This window comes from Rattus norvegicus, chromosome 10 (assembly GCF_036323735.1).
Source record: "Rattus norvegicus strain BN/NHsdMcwi chromosome 10, GRCr8, whole genome shotgun sequence".
NCBI lineage: Eukaryota > Metazoa > Chordata > Mammalia > Rodentia > Muridae > Rattus > Rattus norvegicus.
In genome coordinates, this window is record NC_086028.1 from 18,827,598 (window position 1) to 18,846,810 (window position 19,213).

The 19,213-nt window shown below is 50.3% G+C and overlaps 1 protein-coding gene, 1 long non-coding RNA gene and 1 pseudogene across 5 annotated transcripts in view; 2 read left to right on the top strand and 1 right to left on the bottom strand.

The window, feature by feature from the left end:
• Window positions 1-19,213, bottom strand: part of Kcnip1 (potassium voltage-gated channel interacting protein 1) — a 369,300-nt gene that overhangs the window by 103,872 nt on the left and 246,215 nt on the right. The gene's annotated exons all lie outside the window — the stretch shown is intronic.
• Window positions 131-859, top strand: LOC134480771 (large ribosomal subunit protein eL29-like; annotated as a pseudogene).
• Window positions 9,546-12,349, top strand: LOC120095245 (uncharacterized). The gene is made up of 2 exons (XR_005490614.2): window positions 9,546-9,844; window positions 10,083-12,349. It is a non-coding gene; the product is annotated as an uncharacterized LOC120095245 (long non-coding RNA).

The window sequence follows — 19,213 nt, forward strand, 5'->3', positions numbered from 1 at the left end:
AGAGTGGGCTGGATTCCAGGGAGGAGGTGAAGCGCCTGGGCTGGGGAGGTGTGGCTCCCTGGCAAAGCACGGAGGCCTGGTTTAATTCTCACCATCACTGATTTAAAAACAACAAACATTTTCTCTTCCGGTCCCAGGCGCTGCGGGAGCCGCGGCTTATTGTGCAGACATGGCCAAGTCCAAGAACCACACCACACACAACCAGTCCCTCGACTGGCACAGAAATGGCATCAAGAAACCCTGGTCACAAAGATACGAATCTCTTAAAGGGGTCGACCCCCAAGTTTCTGAGGAACATGCGCTTTGCCAAGAAGCACAACAAGAAAGGCCTGAGGAAGACGCAGGCCAACAATGCCAAGGCAGTGAGTGCACGCGCAGAGGCCATCAAGGCCCTCGTGAAGCCTCAGGCTGTCAAGCCCAAGATGCCAAGGGGCCCCAGCCACAGACTCAGCCGTCTGGCTTTCAGCGCTCACCCCAAGCTTGGGAAGAAGATTCGAAGCTACACGGCCAAGGGTCGTAGGCTCTGCCAACCAAAGCCCAAGGTTCAAACCAAGGCAGATGCCAAAGCTCCAGCTAAGGCCCAGGCTTCAGCTCCAGCCCAGGCTCCCAAGGGTGCCCAGGCCCCTGTGAAGGCCCCACAGAAAAGGCTCCTGTCAGTGTGAAGACAGATGGACTGCTTTGACACACCTACCTACACACTATTGCAGATGACCAGCGTCCTATGCTGTTTTTACAAATAAACTTGAGACAAGATCTGTTAGAAAAAAAAAAACCAACAACAAACAAATAAACACTCCAAATTAACAACAGCAAAAATGAAAGAAAACAAAACAAAACAAAACAAAACAAAAAAACCAAAATTGCCGTTTGACCAATCCATTGACTCCCAGTGTTGGGGATCAGGAGTCTGAAACAGGAATGTTGTCAGGGCAGGTGACGATTCTTGGCGTGATGCTGTCGTCCCTTCAGTCCCTGTGTCCATCTTCTCCACGGTCCCACGTCCTCCCTTCTTGCCACAGTTGCCACTCATCAGATTAGGGCTCACCTTCATCCAGCATGAGTGCATCCTGAGATTCCAAATCAGTCACATTTGCAACTCTCTACTTCCCGACAGGGTTACATTTTGGGGGTCCTGAGTAGACATGACTTGGGGACAATGAGGAACAGCCTTGGGGAAAACCTCCAGTTTTCTCTCAGAGAGATTCCACATCTGGAGGAGAATCAATCATATAGCTGCTTGGCAGGGACCTGGGATGGGAGTTAGGACTCGCCTGAGTCCCCTGGCTTAGGAACATAGTAGGGACAGGGGCTGCCATCTTGTTTGTATTTCCCCATGAGTGGCCTATCAGGAGCCTAGTGTGTGTCCAGTGGACTCTGAAGTTCATGACAAGGAGGGAGGGGTAAGTGTCACTGGTCAGCGTGCTGAACCCACGGCTGCTGGCCAGGTGGCTGGTGGCCTCCTTAAACCATGCTGGGCAGCAGCCCATCTCTGTCTACTCCCCAGCACCATCGCAGTTCACTTGGCAAAGGGAGGCAGAGCAGAAGGATGCAGGAAGTAGACTGTAGAGGTTGCTGGCCCTCTGGGTCCACGTTCATGCTCTACCTCTGAGTTTTAAATGACTTGAGAGGGTTAGAGACATTTCTTGGAGAGCCAGCAAACGGAAGTGAATTTGCATGTCCAAATGGATCCTGGGAAGTTTGTGGCAAACTCCAAGGGGAGGTGGGAGTGAGCTGGGGCGGGGGTTGAATTCTTGATGGTTTTAGTACTAGTAAGAATTATTTGATTTATTTCTCTGGCCATTCTATTTGCTTTGGGTATGATAAGAGAGAATTCATTGGCTCACAGAACTAGGCAGTCCAGGCTTCAGAGCGGTTTGATCGGGACTTTGACATCCTTCTGTGATGATTATATTGATTATTTTTTCCCCCACCGTCACCCATGGGAGAGCAACCTGCTCTCAGCAGGTCTAGCTTTCATTGCCTTTCCATAGATGCCTTTCAAGAGAGAAGAAAGCTTTTTTTTTTTTCTACAAAGAACAAGCCAGATTTTGGAGCTTAAATCTCATCGAGTTGATTTAGGCAATGAATATCCTTTCTGCAGTCATGATCAATGCCAAAGGAAAACAGTCCACCAGGGTCCAGAGCCTACTCATGGAGCCATCCATGGGCGGGACCACTTAGAACAGCCCCTGTAGGATGGGGAAGGGTAGTGTGGCTGTCCAAAGATGCTAATTTCAATGGAGCTCAGAGCTTTAAATGCCAGCTAAGAAGCAGACCCCGTGTAAACACGGGTGTGTTGGCTCCACCTTAGAGAGGAATACACAGAGGCCCAGAGACCTCAGCTCACAACACCTTGCTGAAGCTGTGGAAAATTTGGCTGCTTGGCTACTGTGCCCTCTGCATGGAACTTCTGGTTCCATGATCCCTCTTCCTCCATGTTCCCCCCAGACTTCCCTCATTCCTCCTCCCCATAAGATCATAAATGAGGCCCCAGACAGAAGTTCGAAGATTTACAAGTAAAAAGAGGGCAGAAGCCAATATTAATGGTGTGTCGCTAAGAGCATACAGAAGTCTCTCATCTTGTCAGTACCACCCCCCAACACTCTTCTTGGAGATCCCTCAGCAAACTCACGGCCGCATGGTCTGTACTCACAGGGTGAGCAACTGAGAAGTAAGGGGATCATATGCAACGTGATCTCATGGTCTCTCAGAGCCTGGGAGGATTGCCTGGTGTGCTGCCTGTGGCTCGTGTTCACTGTGCTCAGCGCTGGGACCAGACTTGGCTGACCCCCCTCAGCCTCATGGTTGGCTGTGAGCTTAGTGGTTCTCGTCAGAGTCTAACAGGTGACCTGATATGTATGGCTGACCTGTGGCCACCAATGAGGGGAGGGGCTGGGACTCTGATGGGGCAGCTGGGGTTTTGAGCATCTGGCCACTTGGCTAAGTCACAGGGTCCATGATCTGAGTCAGGCAGTAAACGCCTCCAGCAGCCTGTCCCTGGCATGCTACTCCTGGTCAGGGCACTGGGATGGGATTTGCAGAGGAGGCTGTCTCCTTCTACTTTGAAGGATGAGCTATGGGTGTCCTTGGGGACAGAGTAGATGCAAGTAACTGTCGCTGCCCACAGAAGCACTCATCGATTTTGTCATCCACCCTTGTTGTCAGCAGCTATTAATTGAATACCTACTGTGTGCCGGGTACTGAGGCTGCAAAGAGGGAAAGAACAGTTTCTCTGTCCTGGTAAAACTGCTTTGTGATGTCTCAGTAGTATGAGGCAGGGCAGACATCGTGTCAGACAGAGGGGGACACAGGCTCAGCCAAAAGACAGCACAGGGCTGAGATCACACAAATTGGGTGACATTACTAGAATTAGAACTTCAACTGTCAGTTCTGGGCCACATTGCCCTGGAGGCCAAGGAGACATAAGAGAGAGGATGTCACCATCCCATTACCGAGTCCTCTTTCTTTTCCTTTCTCCAATACACAGCAGACAGCTCACTCTTCTATGAATATACAGTGTGGTGGGATGGTGGGGACACTGTGTGGGACCTGGGGCCCTGCTACACTCAGGGACTGGGGTCCTCAGGGAAAGGGCTTGCATGTGTGTGTCCCTGCACTGTGGGGCCCGTAACCAGGCAGCACTGAATGGTCCTGTTTTGTCTGTGATTGTGCCGGATGTTTACATCACTTGTAATGAGACAAATTGGGACAAATTGCCAAGGACACTTATGTAAATGAGGCCAGCAGAGATGCTTGCCGGCCCAAGTACGCTTTGCTTTTCTTTTCCTTTCTCCCCAGGGCCCAGCCAAGAAGGAAGAACTTTATATTCTAGAGACCCTCTCCTCCTGCCATTTCCTGCCCAGAAAACTGATTCACTCTGCATTCCCCAGAGTGTGCACACAAGTTAGTTGCTCAGGGAATCAAAGCAAGGATTCTTCACTCGGTTGAACTTAGGGAGTGGGGCCACAAAGGTTAGCACAACTTTCCTTTAGGACCTCTCGGAGTCTGGGATAGGTAGGTTAATGAGCCTACCACTCTTGTGGCTTAGAGGCCCATGGAAGCAGGGTCTTCTACAGAAGCTAGTCTAGCATTGGAGAAGCCAGGTCAAGCATTGTCTCCAGAAGGGTTAGGAGCCCCTCTGGTTCACACAATCTGGAGGCTGGCTGTTACAGTTTTCAGACTGTGGAGGTTACAGGGCCTGGACAGGAAGGGAGCACCCCATTGGGCATGTGGCATCGTGAGGGCCAAGGTGTTTAGTAGGCCTGGGGTGCCAGCTTCTGACCTTGGTCTTTTGTCCCACTCCCCCTGACCTGCTGGCCTCCAAAGGACCAACTCATGAAGGTCTAGCTCTGGCTATACCAACTCATGAAGGCCTATTGTGTGGCTCTGGCTATATCAACTCATTAAGGCCTACTGTGTGGCTCTGGCTATATCATCTTTCTGCCTGTGGTATCCTTACTCCCTGGACACTGTTGTGGAAACAGTGGCCCAGGCAGGGTGTTGATTCTTAGAAGTCTTTATCCCGCTTCTTGTCTTCCCTCTGTGACACACACAGGCCTGGGGCCTTCTTAGAGACCAGAAGGACCGTGTTCTTAACGGAGACGAAAGATAAGAGTCAGCTACGGTGCCAGGCATGGTGGTATACACCTGTACTTTCAGCACTCAGAAACAGGGTAGGAGGACCAGGAGTCCAAGACCAGCTTGGGTTACATGAGACCTAGTTTCTAAAGAGAAAGAAAGAGGGAGAGAGAAAAGAAAGAAAGAGAAAAGAGATTCAAAGCTATAACTCTATAGATGAGGATGACCAGATGACCAAAGAGTCAGTCAGGGGTGTCTGGTGGGCGTGAGACACCCGGAAAGGTGGACTCTAAGGGTACTTCACACATACAGTGGCGTGAGGGATAGGAAGTCAGGGAACTGTGAATAGGGATATAGAAACGTGCTCAGATCAGAGGGTACAGCATAGGTGAAGACTTGGAGGCCAGAGAAAACAGTCTGGTTTAAGATGCTGGGTGAAGGCGTAGCCTGACTTAGGGGGAGTGTGAAGACAAAGCAGGTCCCACTGAACACCAGACAGGGCATCTACAACAGATGATGGTGTGGAGAGGGCACCGACCCCTACTGATTTCACACAGAGACGGGTGGGACTGTCTCTCTTACTCAGACCTTGTGGAGGAGTGCTGGAGAGCATACAGTGGGAGAAAGGAGGTGTGGCGCGCGCGCGCGCGTGTGTGTGCGTGTGTGTGCGTGTGTGTGTGTGTGTGTGTGTGTGTGTGTGTGTGTGTGTGTGTGTAGGGAGCAGCATCTTCCTTTATTCTGAGTATGACCACAAAGTCACCTGGACTTATTTCTTTTAAATTATCAAATTGAGAAAGCAGCTGGTGGTGGGAGCATGGTGCTGGGAGCACAGTGGTGGGAGCACGGCGCTGGGAGCATTCTGTAGCTGGAGACTTGCCTCTGCCCTTCCCGTGCCAGGGCTCTTCCACCATTGTTATCTGGCCTACTCTGTCACTTCAGTTTGACCACTCAGTACTCCGATGGCACCCTGTCAAGATCTGCTCCCTCTAGCAGCTCCATCATGCCCTGTGCTCCTGCTGATTGACATCTCTCCTTCCTGTTCCTGCCAGCTGGAACCATTACAAAGCTCAGCTCTATGGAGGCGGGGCTCAGCTCCGTGGAGGCGGGGCTCAGCTCCGTGGAGGCGGGGCTCAGCTCCGTGGAGGGGGGCCTTGTCTCCACTGCTACTGACTCCCAGTCCCTCCGTGCCTGCCAAGGATTTGAAGAGAGTATCGTAAATACATGAAAGGACCGTAAAGAGTGTTGGATGCTTCCCAAACTACCCTACAGAATCCTACATATTGTCCTTTTGGGGGTAGGGCTCAGAAAAGTAAGTGGCTCATTCAGACTTCCCTAGCCAGCCATTGGCAGAACCAGGTTCAAGCACAGACCTCAAGCTGTCCACGGCTTCTGTCCCTGTCCTTAAACACCTCAGCCCTGTTTCTTTTAGGCCCGAGGAGGCTCTTAGAGCTTTTGGAATTAAAAATAATGATGCAACAAGCCCGGCGAGGATGGTATGCAGCAGGTACTTGCGCGGTGCAGCGGCATGGAAGGGCTATGCCACCTCGGAGCTCAGCATGGCCACAGATGGACACTAAGGTCCCCCAGGCAGGCTGAGTAGCTCAACCTTACGTGTGCGGGGCAAGATCTGGATTCAAGGATGGCCTTTGGGTTTGGAGCCCGATCTTCTCTGTTGTCACAGCAGACAGAGGGCACCAGGTGACTAGAAAGTCTCCCTTTGTGATGGATGCCTTATAAGCTGGTAGAAAATCCCAGGCCACTGGGATTCTCTGCGCCAGGATCTCACACGATCCAGGCTGGGACGGCAGTGGGTCTTTTTCTAGGACAGGCAATTAATCAGGAGTATTAATGAAAACGCCAGCTCCACAATTGCAGAAACTTAAGTAATTTATTGGGAATTGAGCTCAGGTCATTAAAATGCCATTATAGGCTTGTCAGCGAAGCACCGTGTGCTTGCGCCGAGGAGCCATGCTGGAATGCAACTCTTTAGTGTTCTCTGAACAGACGAAGCCTGGTGTCCTGCGGGTAAGGGCAGCTCACCACTCTTTGTGCCCAGGCTGGGGCCCAGGGGCTTTCTTTCCTCTGGGAAGCACCCATTACCCCAGGTACTGACACAATCAACAGAGACGAAAGCCCTGACATTGTGGCGCTTAGAAACTTCCAGAAAAAACACATATGGCATGGATATGACCAGCAGAGCACCTCATGCAACCAGGCCAGAAAGTCAAGCTCTGGTTGATGATGCATGGAAGGCTTCCTGGAGGAAGATGACTGAAGAAGTCAGTTCTCTGAAGGTCAGTGTCCAACATCATATTCAATGGGGGCAAGAGCCTACGGGGGGGGGATACCGATTCTTTCTGGATTGGGGGTGTGAAAAGTGTCAATGATTTTATGTTTAAGTACATATAGACACACACAGTGTAAGTAGAGTATAAATCTGGTCGCAGAACGGGATGGGATCAGGGAAAATGGCCCGAAAGGCAGTAATGAGTACAAGGTTTGCAGTTTAAGTATGTGCCATGCACTTGACTGGTCTGCTGTCCAGTTATATGAGGTGGCTATGGGCGTTCTGGCTAACCAGATGCTCAATGGAAAGGGAGTCAAGGCTCCACTGTCTTCCTGTTGGCCCCATGGAGTCCAGTTTCTATCTCTTCTCTAGTGTGCCCATGAGGACTGGGACCCCAATCTGCATGGTCCCAGCCTTCCTTTTGGAATCCCCAGGATGAGTAGCCTTTCCCAGTCACCTGCCACCATCTGCAGTGATCCCACCAGATGAATTATTTTTCCCACAGGGACACATTCTCAAGCATGCTCTGTAGGGATTGGATGATTGCCTAGAAGCCCGACAACTCATCTGTCTGGTGGGCGGGAGGAGGACATCTTCCTGTACATGTCCTGTCCAGGTGAGGGGCTTATTGTCTTTCTGGGGTCCCCAAGAGCCATCAGCCAGGCTGATTATTGGCTCTGCTAAGGGTTGATGAAGCACATCCTTCACCCCCTCCTGAGAAGCTTACACTGAACCTCTGTCACCCTTCTTCTTCCTCCTCCTCCTCCCTTTACTCCTCTCTCCTTCTCTCTCTCTCTCTGTGATTAGCATGTTTGTATGTGGAGTATGCATCTGTGTGTGTGATAAACATGTTTGTATATGGGGTATATATGTTTGTGTGTGTGATAAGCATGTTTGTATGTGGGGTATGTATGTGTGTGTGTGGACAAGCATGTTTGTAAGTGGGGTATGCATCTGTGTGTGTGTCTTGTCTGTGTGTGTGTGTAATAAACATGTTTGTATGTGGGGTATGCATCTGTGTATGTGTGTGTCTTGTCTGTGTGTGTGATAAACATGTTTGTATGCAGGGTATGCATCTGTTTGTGTGTGGACAAGCATGTTTGTATGTGTGGTATGCATCTGTGTGTGTGATAAACATGTTTGTATATGGGGTATATATGTTTGTGTGTGTGATAAGCATGTTTGTATGTGGGGTATGTGTGTGTGTGTGTGTGGACAAGCATGTTTGTATGTGGGGTATGTGTGTGTGTGTGGACAAGCATGTTTGTATGTGGGGTATGCATCTGTGTGTGGACAAGCATGTTTGTATGTGGAGTATGCATCTGTGTGTGGACAAGCATGTTTGTATGTGGAGTATGCATCTGTGTGTGGACAAGCATGTTTGTATGTGGAGTATGCATCTGTTTATATATGTTGGTATGTGCATCTGTTTGTGTGTGGGAGTATTCATCTCTCTGTGTGTGGGTGTATGCATCTATGTGGGGGCGGAGAGAGTACACACGTCTGTTTGCATGTAGGGGATATGAATCTCTCTCTCTCTCTCTCTCTCTCTCTGTGTGTGTGTGTGTTCTGCCTTGTGTCTGCATATATGAAGGTCAGAGGTCAATGTTAGGTATTTTCCTGTATTGGTCTCCCACCTTATGTTTTTAAGACAAGGGATCTCATTGAACCTTGATCTCACTGACTGGGGATAGATCAGCCGGCCAGCTGGTCTCTCTCTCTCTCTCTCTGCATGTTTCTGCCTCTTGGGCACTGGGGCTAAGGATGCATGCATGCTGCCACGCCTAGCCTTTAGGTGAGTGCTGGGATCCAAATGCAGAACCTCATGCTTGCAGAGCAAGTTCTTTGCCCACTGAGTCGTCTCCCATCTCCTTCTTGGTTCTTTCCTAATCTAACGGGGCCTTTTGGCTGCATATCTATGGGTTACCTTACAGATTCCAGTATTTATTTTGTCAGAGAGATGTGCTGAGGTTTGCTGTAGGAACAAGCCCTTACCCTCAGTGACCCAGAGCAGAGGGTCATCTCTAGCCCTATTCCTTTTGTCTCCAAGTCTTCCACCCCCCATCCCTGTGGGTTCAAGGTGGGCTCTCACAGCTGGCCAGCTCTGTGTTTGTTCCCTTTTCCACTTCCCACCTTGCTTATCTGAAGTGGGGGGACAATAATAGTGTCTGCTTAATGGGATGTTGAGATATTAAACAAATTAGCACGCGGAGAGTCCTCAAATCACACCTGACATAAAATAAATGCATAATTAGTGTTTTGTCTAATTATTAGCTAGAATATTATGACTCCGTAGAAGAGATACAAAAATGAACTAAAAGCGTTTCACGCCCCCAGTCTGAGAGACACATCAGGGTTGGAATAACAGGATAATGGGAGCTGGCTTGGGGTAAGAGGGACACAGGGAAACCAGGGATTTTCCGGGTGTGGGCAGGGTGGAAGGGACCAGACCCTTGGTTAAAGCAAAGTGAGAAACAGGTGCTGTTGTGTTTTATAAAAAGATAAAGAGAGGGGGGATATGTTTTGGTGGGTGTGAAGTCAGGTATGGGGGAAGGGGGTGCCTAGGCAGGCCTATGCTGAATCATCCCTTCCTCCTGAAGGACCAGCACAGAGTATAGAATAGAGTTAATTCAGGGCACGGGGAGGGGAGTTGAGAGGGTAGTAGAAGCAGAGGGGAGGGAGGGAGAGGGAGAGGGGGAGGGGGGAAGGGGTGAGAGACAGAGTGGGAACAGGAGAGTAAGAGCAAGAGGGAGAGGAGGGGGCAAGCAGCCCCTTTTATAGTGAGTCGGCACACCTGGCTGTTGCCAGGTAACTGTGGGGCGGAGCTTAGACAGGATGCTAACAGGTGTGGCTCTGAAGATGCCTTCAGTAGGGGAGAGACATGACTGTGTGGCGTTTGTGGAGTGGATGGACTCAGGCCTGGCGGAGAGCAATCTCGAGGAGGTCAGGGCTCCATCTGGACAGGAGCGGGTTTGTCAGGTTGGTTCAGTTAACCGTTGAGGCATTTAACCGTAGGTTTGCAGCTGTCTGGGCACAACTCACAACCGTACTCTAAAAGAAGAGGCAGCGAGAGTCAAATCGGGCTGTGACACAGGGTACATTCAATGCCAGCTAAAGCTAACATTGTTAGGCTGGGACTGGGGACTCATCTGCGCCTTTCCTGCCGCCATGACAACGACGCTCCACTCCCTTAAACCAATTGTCTCCATCTTTTCAGACTTGGCGAGATGGGAGTGATCTCTAGAGGGACCTGGCCTATCCCTGACCTTGGGCTCGCCGCGGGAGCTGCAGGCCGAGTATCTTCAGCTCTGCCCAGAAGATACATTTGCTGTCCCCCGCTCCCAGTTCTGCAGTCTGGGGTGTGTGAGTCAAGCCGGCTGTGCACATCTTCTTTCCAGCTCCCCATTAGTCTCAGAAATGGAGCCGGCTGGGAGGACAGTGCTTCTGGCCTGTGATGGCTGCTATCTGCTAATTGCACTTAATTTCCCTGTGCTGTGCCCAGCAGGAGCCTGCTGAGAGCTCACTGGGCATTCAGCAAAGCTGGCTGGTCCAGGCCACTCAAGACCTGAGCTTGCAGCTGAGCAGGAGACGGGGCGTATGGTGTGCAGGCTTACTCTATGAGATACTTTCCAGGGATAGTCTGGATTCCAAACTTCCTCCCTCCCTGCCTGTCCATGCCCTGACCTTGCATCTTCCTATTTTGACAAAGGAGTATACTGCTGGGGTGGCTTCTCTGCCAAGGCCTGTGACTATCTCAGAGTTTTCTAGTTCTCTGGTCTGATCCCTCTGCAGGACTTAATTGGACTGCCTTTCTCAGCTACATAGTGGCTGGGGCAGCAACTGGCTTGTGCCCCCACAAAGACATGTTCAATGAGAGACCCTTCCCAATAACCCTGAGATGGGGGCATATCATCCAAGGGTGATCAGTCACTTCCTCTAGCCCCTTGCAAGCCTCGGTGAATTTGTTCTTGGTCACATGACTTAGCTTTGGCCAATATAGTAGAGAAGCCAGGCCTACCTTCCAAGTCACAGCTCTTAGAAGGCTGTTGGTCGTGAAGGAGTTACACCTGGAGGGAAGAGGGGTAGGCGGGGAGATCATGTGTGCCAGGTTCAGGGGAGACAGTCTTGGTTGGCTCCAGGCTTCATGAGAGAAGGGAGGTGGCCAGTTACAGGTCTCTTACATCGAATGTGTCACACGATGGGTTACCTATAGGATTCCTACCCTTTGACCTTTCCTGCCCTAAGTAGCTGGACTCAGACTTTCTGCCCTGCCCAGTGTCCCTACACTCTGGGCTTTCTATGGAGATTAGCCTCCCTGTTCACCGATGCCCTAGGACTTGGGCACAGAATGAGCAGTAGTGAGTTAGCCTGGATGCGATAACCAACCATCTTAGAACCTGGACTGCCACACTCTGAGTCTGGGTGTTACTGTTCCAAAAATTGGCCTCCCCTCACCCCCGCTCTTCTATCACCCTATCTCTGCACCAGGCATGAGAACGACTCCTCTCTCAGAGGCAAAGGCTGCCGACATTGCCGTTGTAGAAAGTACCTCAAAGACCCTCATGCCATGGGTGGTAAAACTGAGTTGAGCTGCCAAGCTAGAAGACCTGGAAGTGCTCCCAACCCAGTGGCTTCTTTCTTTCTTGGGACTCTATCATTTCTTTCTTGGGGGCGGGGTAGCTTTAGAGAAGTCAGCTCATGGGGGTGGACACAGGAGACAAGCACCACTAGCAATGGGCAAAACTGTGAGGGAGTGATGTTTGGTAAAGAAGCCTACCCACAAGTTTGGAATTTGTCCCTTGGGGACAATCCCCCAGGAAAGATGGGGCGATGTGAGCACCGCAGGGCTTGGGATTCATCTGCAGCCATCGATAGCCAGCTTATAACCACAGGCCACTGATTGATGTCTGATGGGCTCTGCAAAGCTTGGCTCCCAGTGGCTATGCAAGAACACTCTGTAGCCCCGTTGCCACACTGTATGGAGCCAGCACTCTGTATGTCTGGAGGATGCTGATTGGCCTCTCCAGGGTGGCTTTTAGTAAATGGTGCCTTGATAGGTCCTGCAGGTCTGTGCTGAGGACGAACTCCAGAAGCAGCATTTTTCTCGAGGATGATAACACTAGGTGTGTGGCCCAAAGGACAACTGCTGTACTCAGCAGCAGAGTTCTCTCTCAGACAAGGATCGCAGGAAATGGCTGGGTGTTGTTTGTTTGTTTGTTTTTTCCCAAATGGAGGGTAAGGAGCCAGGATCACCTGCAGGACGTATTAAGCACAGGTGTCACACACCCAGATGCTTCAGTGGAGCACGTGAATCTCCAGAGGAGCACGGCCCAGAGCTTTGCCTTGCAGACCCATGTGTTCCTTTGTGGGGACAGGTATGGAGTTGCACAAACGAAGCCACCGTAGTGAGAGCTCACAGCACGACTTCCTTATGTTGTCAGAATTTCCGCATTTCAATAAAAGGAGCGATGTCTTAAAAACAAACCTGTCATCCCCACATCCGTGAAACTGCACAGGCAGGACTTGAAGTCCAGCGGGTGGCTAAGTGCCTTAGTTCTGATGACGATGACACAGGGTACCAGTTTAACCACTCTTTGCATAGGTAAGGTCTAATGCCAGCCGAAAGGGCCAATGCCTGATCCTGCAGCCCTATCTCATTCAGTGACACCAATGAGGTTTGTTTAGATAGCCATTCAGTGACATGCCTGCCCTGTGTCCACAGCAGGCGGTATGCGTCAGCAAGTGTTTGAGCCATTACAAGGCGGAGAGTAAACAAACAGACTCACGCTGTCTCTGCTGCTTGTTGACTCACTGCGTGATTGGAAGAGAGAAAGCCCTTTTTCGCCATGTGTGTTGAGAAGCCACGGTGGGGAAGACAGCTTTCTCTTCCAATCCGTGCTGTATCAGATCCAACAGGTGATGTAGAGAATAGCATGCACTACAGGGAACAAACTTCTCCTGCCCAGAGTGTGGCATTGTGGGGAGCCCCAGGATACCCCATTACACTGCCACTGCCCAGGTGGAGACAGTCTTCTTCATGTGGATGGTGAAAGACAGGGATGTTAAATATAAAATTCAGGCAGACAGAGCAACTTCCCTGCCTCTACCCAGGATGGCAAGTATCTTATAATGTACCAGCTTCCTTCAGTGGGACAAGTTTAGATCGGGTGGCAGCGTGAACAGTCTGACAGAAGCCATCATTCTCGGAGCAAAAATTCCCCCCAAAACCAATTTCTTCTGTATCCTAATCCCATCTCATTGTCAGTCAATTAGGGGAACAGTTCTTCCCATCTTATGGATGGGTAAACTGAGGCTCGGAGATATACAGTAAGTTTCTGAGGTCACACAACTATGCCAATGGACTTCATGTCCCTTTTTACAGCACTACTCAGTGACCCCTAGCAGATCTTCAGTCTGGAGGTGAGGTGCCCCTTCAGAGAGACTCATGCAACTTTCCCAAGTGGTTATTTTTACTGCTTCTTCCTAGCTTCTACCAATCCTGTTTCTGTTCTTACATCTTACTGTGGGTCAAATATAGTTTGTTCCCCCTGAGAACTCATGCTGGGTCATGCCTCAGTGGGGCAATGTGAAGAGGTAGGCTTAGTGGGAGTACCTGCAGAAGAGATTAATGTCCACCTCATGAGACTGGGTTAGGCCTCCCAAGACTGGACTAGCAACCAATGAGACCACGGAGACCTAGCCCACACCCCCAAGATGCTTGGCTTTCTCAGTTTCTATTGCTTCTTCTATCATGTGATCTCTCGTACATATGCCCCCATGTGTTGTCATCCGCCATGTGTCATCAGCCAGGGTCCCTAGTAATGCTCCCTTGTGTAATATTTCTCAACAGATATATTACCAGACTGGGAGCCAAGTAACTCCCCCTCCCCCTATAATACATTACTCCCTATCAGATATTCGATCATGGCAACACACATTAGCTTAAGACTTTTTTTTACTCATTATGCCATAAGTCTTGGGGTAAAGCCCCCAGAAGTATCCGGATGAAACAGCTAGAATAGCTAGTTTATACCACAGGCCGCCACCACAGAAGACCAGGAAAACAGAATGTAGTTATTGTAGAGGAAGCTGTAGCATGGGCCAAGAGACCAGGGCTGCCCCAGCTCTGTCATACTGGTAGGATAGTGAATATGGCCTAAGCCTGAAACAGCCCTCTGGACAGCCTGGTCTCTATGATCACACTTCCCCATTACATCTCTATATTGGGCTGGTCCACGGCCCCAAAGGTACCAGGTCCTGATCTGCAGAGTCGCCTAACAGAACATTAAGTAGCAAGGGCTTTGCAGATGGGATTAAGATGAGAGGTTATCTCAGATTGTTCAGATGATTCCCTACAGGTAGGGAGAAGGGTCCTTGTAAGGGAGGCCAAAGGACATGGAGAAAGAGAGACGTCCCCGCGACCACAGAAACAGGAACCGTCACTGTGGCACGGCCACAAGTCAAGGGATGCTGGTGGACATTGGACACTGGAGGAAGCCAGGATGAAAGTCCCCAGCAGCTGTTGGCCTCAAGATGAAGTGAAAATCTGCAGATGCTGGGACGTCAGCCCAGTGACAGCTATGAGGACTTTCAGTTGTGGAGACAGCTGGATGAACAGTTGTTTTAAACACAGTCGTTCGGTGGCAACAGGTTCTAGGCATCCGATGAACGCAGCCGTGAGTGCCCTCCTCTCTAAGAGCCTTGGCCATCTGAGACAAAGCTCCTTGGGGAGAGGAGGGTGATACCCTTGCTGATGGTCTGTAGCTAGAAGCCCTCACGTTAGGAATCTCTGTCCTTGTCCTTCCTGGAGACCCTCATTTTACCTCCCCATGCCTTCTCTCCAACTATACAGGTCCCTCTGGCCAGTCCCTACACGGTTATCTTAGGTTAAACAGTTCACTTGGTAAACAAAAGAGCTCCTTTGGGCTGGAGCCAGTCAGAGGCTGAGCTCGGCTATTGTATCAGAGGACTTTACCTTGAGTAAAATGAACAAGAACGTTAGATTCAAATGCATCCAGCCTCACCTCCAGACCCTGTCTCTCACTGAGAAGACAGGGTGGGCTACTGAGCATCTTCAGTTGACCACTTGCCCCACTCCATAAATGACCATAGTAGATGTGGTGCTGAGGTAAACAAGCTTATACGGAGTAAATCAGTGCCTCCTGGCTAAGCTGTGACACAGAATCTGTGGACACACCCCATTTCCATCTTGAGAAAGTTGGGGCACAGCAACTGAGAGTAAGCTGAGCAGGTATGGCTGATAAATGGATCCTGAACAGAGCCCAGCTCCACTTGCCACGGGGACTGTCTAGTCAGGGTTTCTATTCCTGCCCAAGCATCATGATCAAGAAGCAAGTCAGGGAGGAAAGGGTTTATTCAGCTCACATGGCCACACTGCTGTTCATCAACAAAGGAAGTCAGGACTGGAACTCACACAGGGCAGGAAGCAGGAGCTGATGAAGAGGCCATGGAGGGATGTTACTTACTGGCTTGCTTCCTCTGGCTTGCTCAGCTTGCTTTCCTTGTAGAATCCAAGACTATCAGCCCAGGGACAGTGTCACACACAAGGGGCCAGGCCCTCCCCTCTTAATCACTGGTTGAGAAAGTGCCTTACAGCTGGATATCATGGAGGCATTTCCTCAACGGAGTCTCCTCTGTCTGTGCTAACTCCAGCTTGTGTGAAGTTGACACACAAAACCAGCCAGTACAGGGACCAACCAAGATGTGGCAGACAGGGGATCCTTGGAGACTCTTGGAGGCTGCGGGGGGTTGGGGGCTGACTTGATCATACTGGATATGCTAGGGAGCCCATGTGGTTCCTTTGGGAGCCTTGGCAAGAAGATCGCGGCTGTTTCCGGAAGATGGGGGGAAGGAGATCATAAGGACAGCTGGGAAGGAAGGAATCTGAGCCCAGGCTGTGGCAGCATATGGCTGCCATGGGCACCTGGCCCAGTCCAGGTACTGTGTTGAGAGAAGGAGCCGTTTCTTGGACAGTCGTGCTTCGGTGGAGGGAAGTGGGAGTCGCAGGAAGTAGAAACAGCTGACGCGGCAGCATTCATGGCTGAGTGCCGCAAAGAAGTGGGCAGATGAGCCAGGGAGGCTGGGCCGCTACAAATGTGGCCTCACTGCTGGCTGGCAAGAGAAACTATTAATTTCCCTAAGTGCTGTTATGAGGACTAAGTGAGGCCATGTGTGTATGTGAGACACAGCACATGGCTTGCCAAGCCCTGCTCTCTCTCTCTCTCTCTCTCTCTCTCTCTCTCTCTCTCTCTCTCTCTCTCTCTCTCTCTCTCTCTCTCTCTCTCTCTCTGCCCAGCCTGCAGCCCCAGAGCAAGGGGAAAGTTGAAATGGCTAAGTTCGGGGCCGCGGAATTATAGGCCCCTCCCACTCTCCTGTTCTCTAGCCAAACTGATTGGTCAACTAAAGCTGTCAATCATTTTATTTTGCAGGTTATCAAGAGATAACTACCTGGTGATGTCAAACAAGAAAGGACTGCGCGTCACATCACCTACAGTGGCAATGACAACCCAAGCATTCTTGCTATGTAGTGACAACTGCTGGCGGGAATGCAAGGTGGTCCAGCTATTGTGGAAAACAGTCAAACAGGTCGTCATGAAGTTAGACTTAGGATTACCATATGGCCAGAAATTCCATTTCTAGGTTTTCACCTGAAGAACTGCAGATATATTAAATAAAAACAAGACTGTAAATGTTTATAGCAGAATTATGAACAACCATCTAAAGATAAAAACAATTCACATGTCCATTAATTGATGAATAGGAAACATATATGCCCACACATTGGGATGCTATTCGGTCATAAAAATGAATGAGGTATCATTCATTCATTCATTCAGTCAGTCAGTCATGAGCCGCACAATGAGGGAGAACTGCGAACACATTATGGTAAGTGATAAGAACTAGGCATAGAAGACACACGACCTGTGATTCCCTGAACTCCCAAGAGCAGGCAAATTCATAAAGACTGACAGCTGGGGAAGGAAGGGAATAACGGCTTCCTGGGAACAGGGCTTCCTTTCAAGGTGACGAAGCCCTAGAAGTGGGACACAGTAATGGTCCTAGGACACAGAATTCCATTAACGCCACTGCAACTGACATTTAAACCACACATGTCCTTTGATTTACAGTAAGATGACAGCTCAATAAACCACTGCAAATGGAAAAATCACAGGTTGAAAACACATTCAATACTCTCGACTTACCATGTGTCCTTGCCTAGCCCAGCCTCCCTAATCCTACCCAGGACTCTTATACTAGCCTACAGTGGTGCAAAAACACCCAGCACAGGACCTACTTCCTCTTCAAGTGTTGAGAGCTGGTGAGCAGCAGAGAAGCTGTTCCAAGTCGTGTCCCAAGGAGATGACAGGGAGGTTCTGTTTCCCCACATCACAGTCAGACACGCAGAAGACAGACGGCTGTAAACCACGGATTTGCTGTGTGAGATTAACTCACTTGGCCATGTGTATTTTATCAATAATGATGACCTCGGTGGCAGAGTCTGTCCCTACCTCTCACAGAAACTGCAACTGGCAAATATCATGGTGTGGGGGACAAGGGGGGAGGGGCGGAGGGCGAAAGCTCCTGAAGAAAGGTAAATCAAGAAGCCTTCTGTGCCAATTGTCATCTGAGGACATGTGGGCTTGAATAGGCAGAACCTAAGGTTCGAGAAAAGGCAGAGAAGAGGCGGTGAGCTGTGGGCTGAAGGCCAGGGTATGGCACACTTGCATCCCCATTCGACCAACGGAGAACTAGGTGATGGGTCCATCTAACGCTGCCTGCCAACAGCTTCCAGTGAAACTCGGGTTTTCCCAGGATGCCGAAGCCTTTCCTCCTAGCACCTTGCCTGCAGGTTGGGTAGACATTCGGCCCCAGCCGCTAGCTGAGCAGGAGATGGTAGGAGACACTGCGGCTAGGAGGAGCAAACGTGATCAGGAAGGAGGGGCTGCAGGAGGACAAGACATCAGCATCTTTTCTTTAAGTGTTGCTTGCTGGCCAAGGACTTTTTCACCCCTGTGATAGCTCCGAGACCAGAGGGATCTTTTTCAGGGGCGGAACGTGTGCTGTGTGCTGTGTGCAGTTCCCTTCATTCTGGCTAGATGGTGCTGTGGAGCCAACTCCTACAGGTGGGTAGCTGGGAATGCTGTGTGTGTTGGGGTAGCGTGTGCTAAGCACCCCATATGAGATCCCTGACATTAGCTCCCACATTCCTGGGTTACGAGGAGGCACGGGTGCGTGTGAGCGTGCGTGCGTGCATGCGTGCGTGCCTGCGAGGCTGCTGACTCTTATTTGTTCGCTTTCTAGGAGACAGAACAGCATCAATCGGTCACTATCATGCAGACTTGCCACTCCCAGCGGTTCTCTGCCTTTTCCTTACAAGTGTAAGTAAGATCGGCACAATGTAAATCACAGCGGCTCTGGGCCTGGATCTTCATTGTTCTGCTGGGCTTCCATATAGCCAGTGCCCTTTCTTTCACGATCCCCTCCATGGACATTCTACTCTGGCCTATGTGTTGATAGATTATGGGCTTTGTCATTAGCTCGGGCTAAGATGACTCCAGCACACCCCGAGTTCATTTTCACAAAATGCCATGAATCAATCCACCCCACAAATTCTGTCGAGGTGGGTTTCTATCACTGGCAGGAATTCCTTGGACTTGCCCTTTCCACCTCCCCATCCGAGCAGATGGCGCCCCCTGTTGGTCACAGCAGACACTTGCGCCATTGCTTGCCCTCATTCTGGCACATGATTGTGCCCAGTTAAAAACGACCTTTCTCCCCATCTCTCTTCCAGCACTGCCGTCTCTTCCTTTAATTGTTCTCTTTAATAGTTTTCCAACTGACTTCCTGTTCCCATCTCTGCCGATGTCCCCTCCAACAGTAGTGTTTCTCTACTCTCATCTGTTCTTCTTGGTTGATATCTTGCATGACTGTATCCCAAGCCCAGTGTCTGCTTGCTGGTCATTCAAGGCCAGAGAGAGTGGTGCTAGGGGGAACCTCCACTTATCCCTCAGCACCAGCTACAACTGTTCCTAACAATTGTTTCCTAGTTGTCCCTCTCCTGATACCCAACTTCCCCTTCTGTTTGACTAATTGTCACCTGCATGACCTCTACCCTCAAATGCCTCAGGCACATGTCTCCCCTGTTGCCAACTCAGCCCCATGAACATCCTGTCTTGTGACCCTAGGAGGTGCCTGTTTGGTATGCCCTGAGTTGACGCCTGTTTCATTTATCATTTGTACCCTTGGCTCCCACCACGGGCCTTGTTCCATAGTAGAGACTCCATGTGAAACCCGTTGATAAATGACAGGAAACCCTCACTGAGCTTG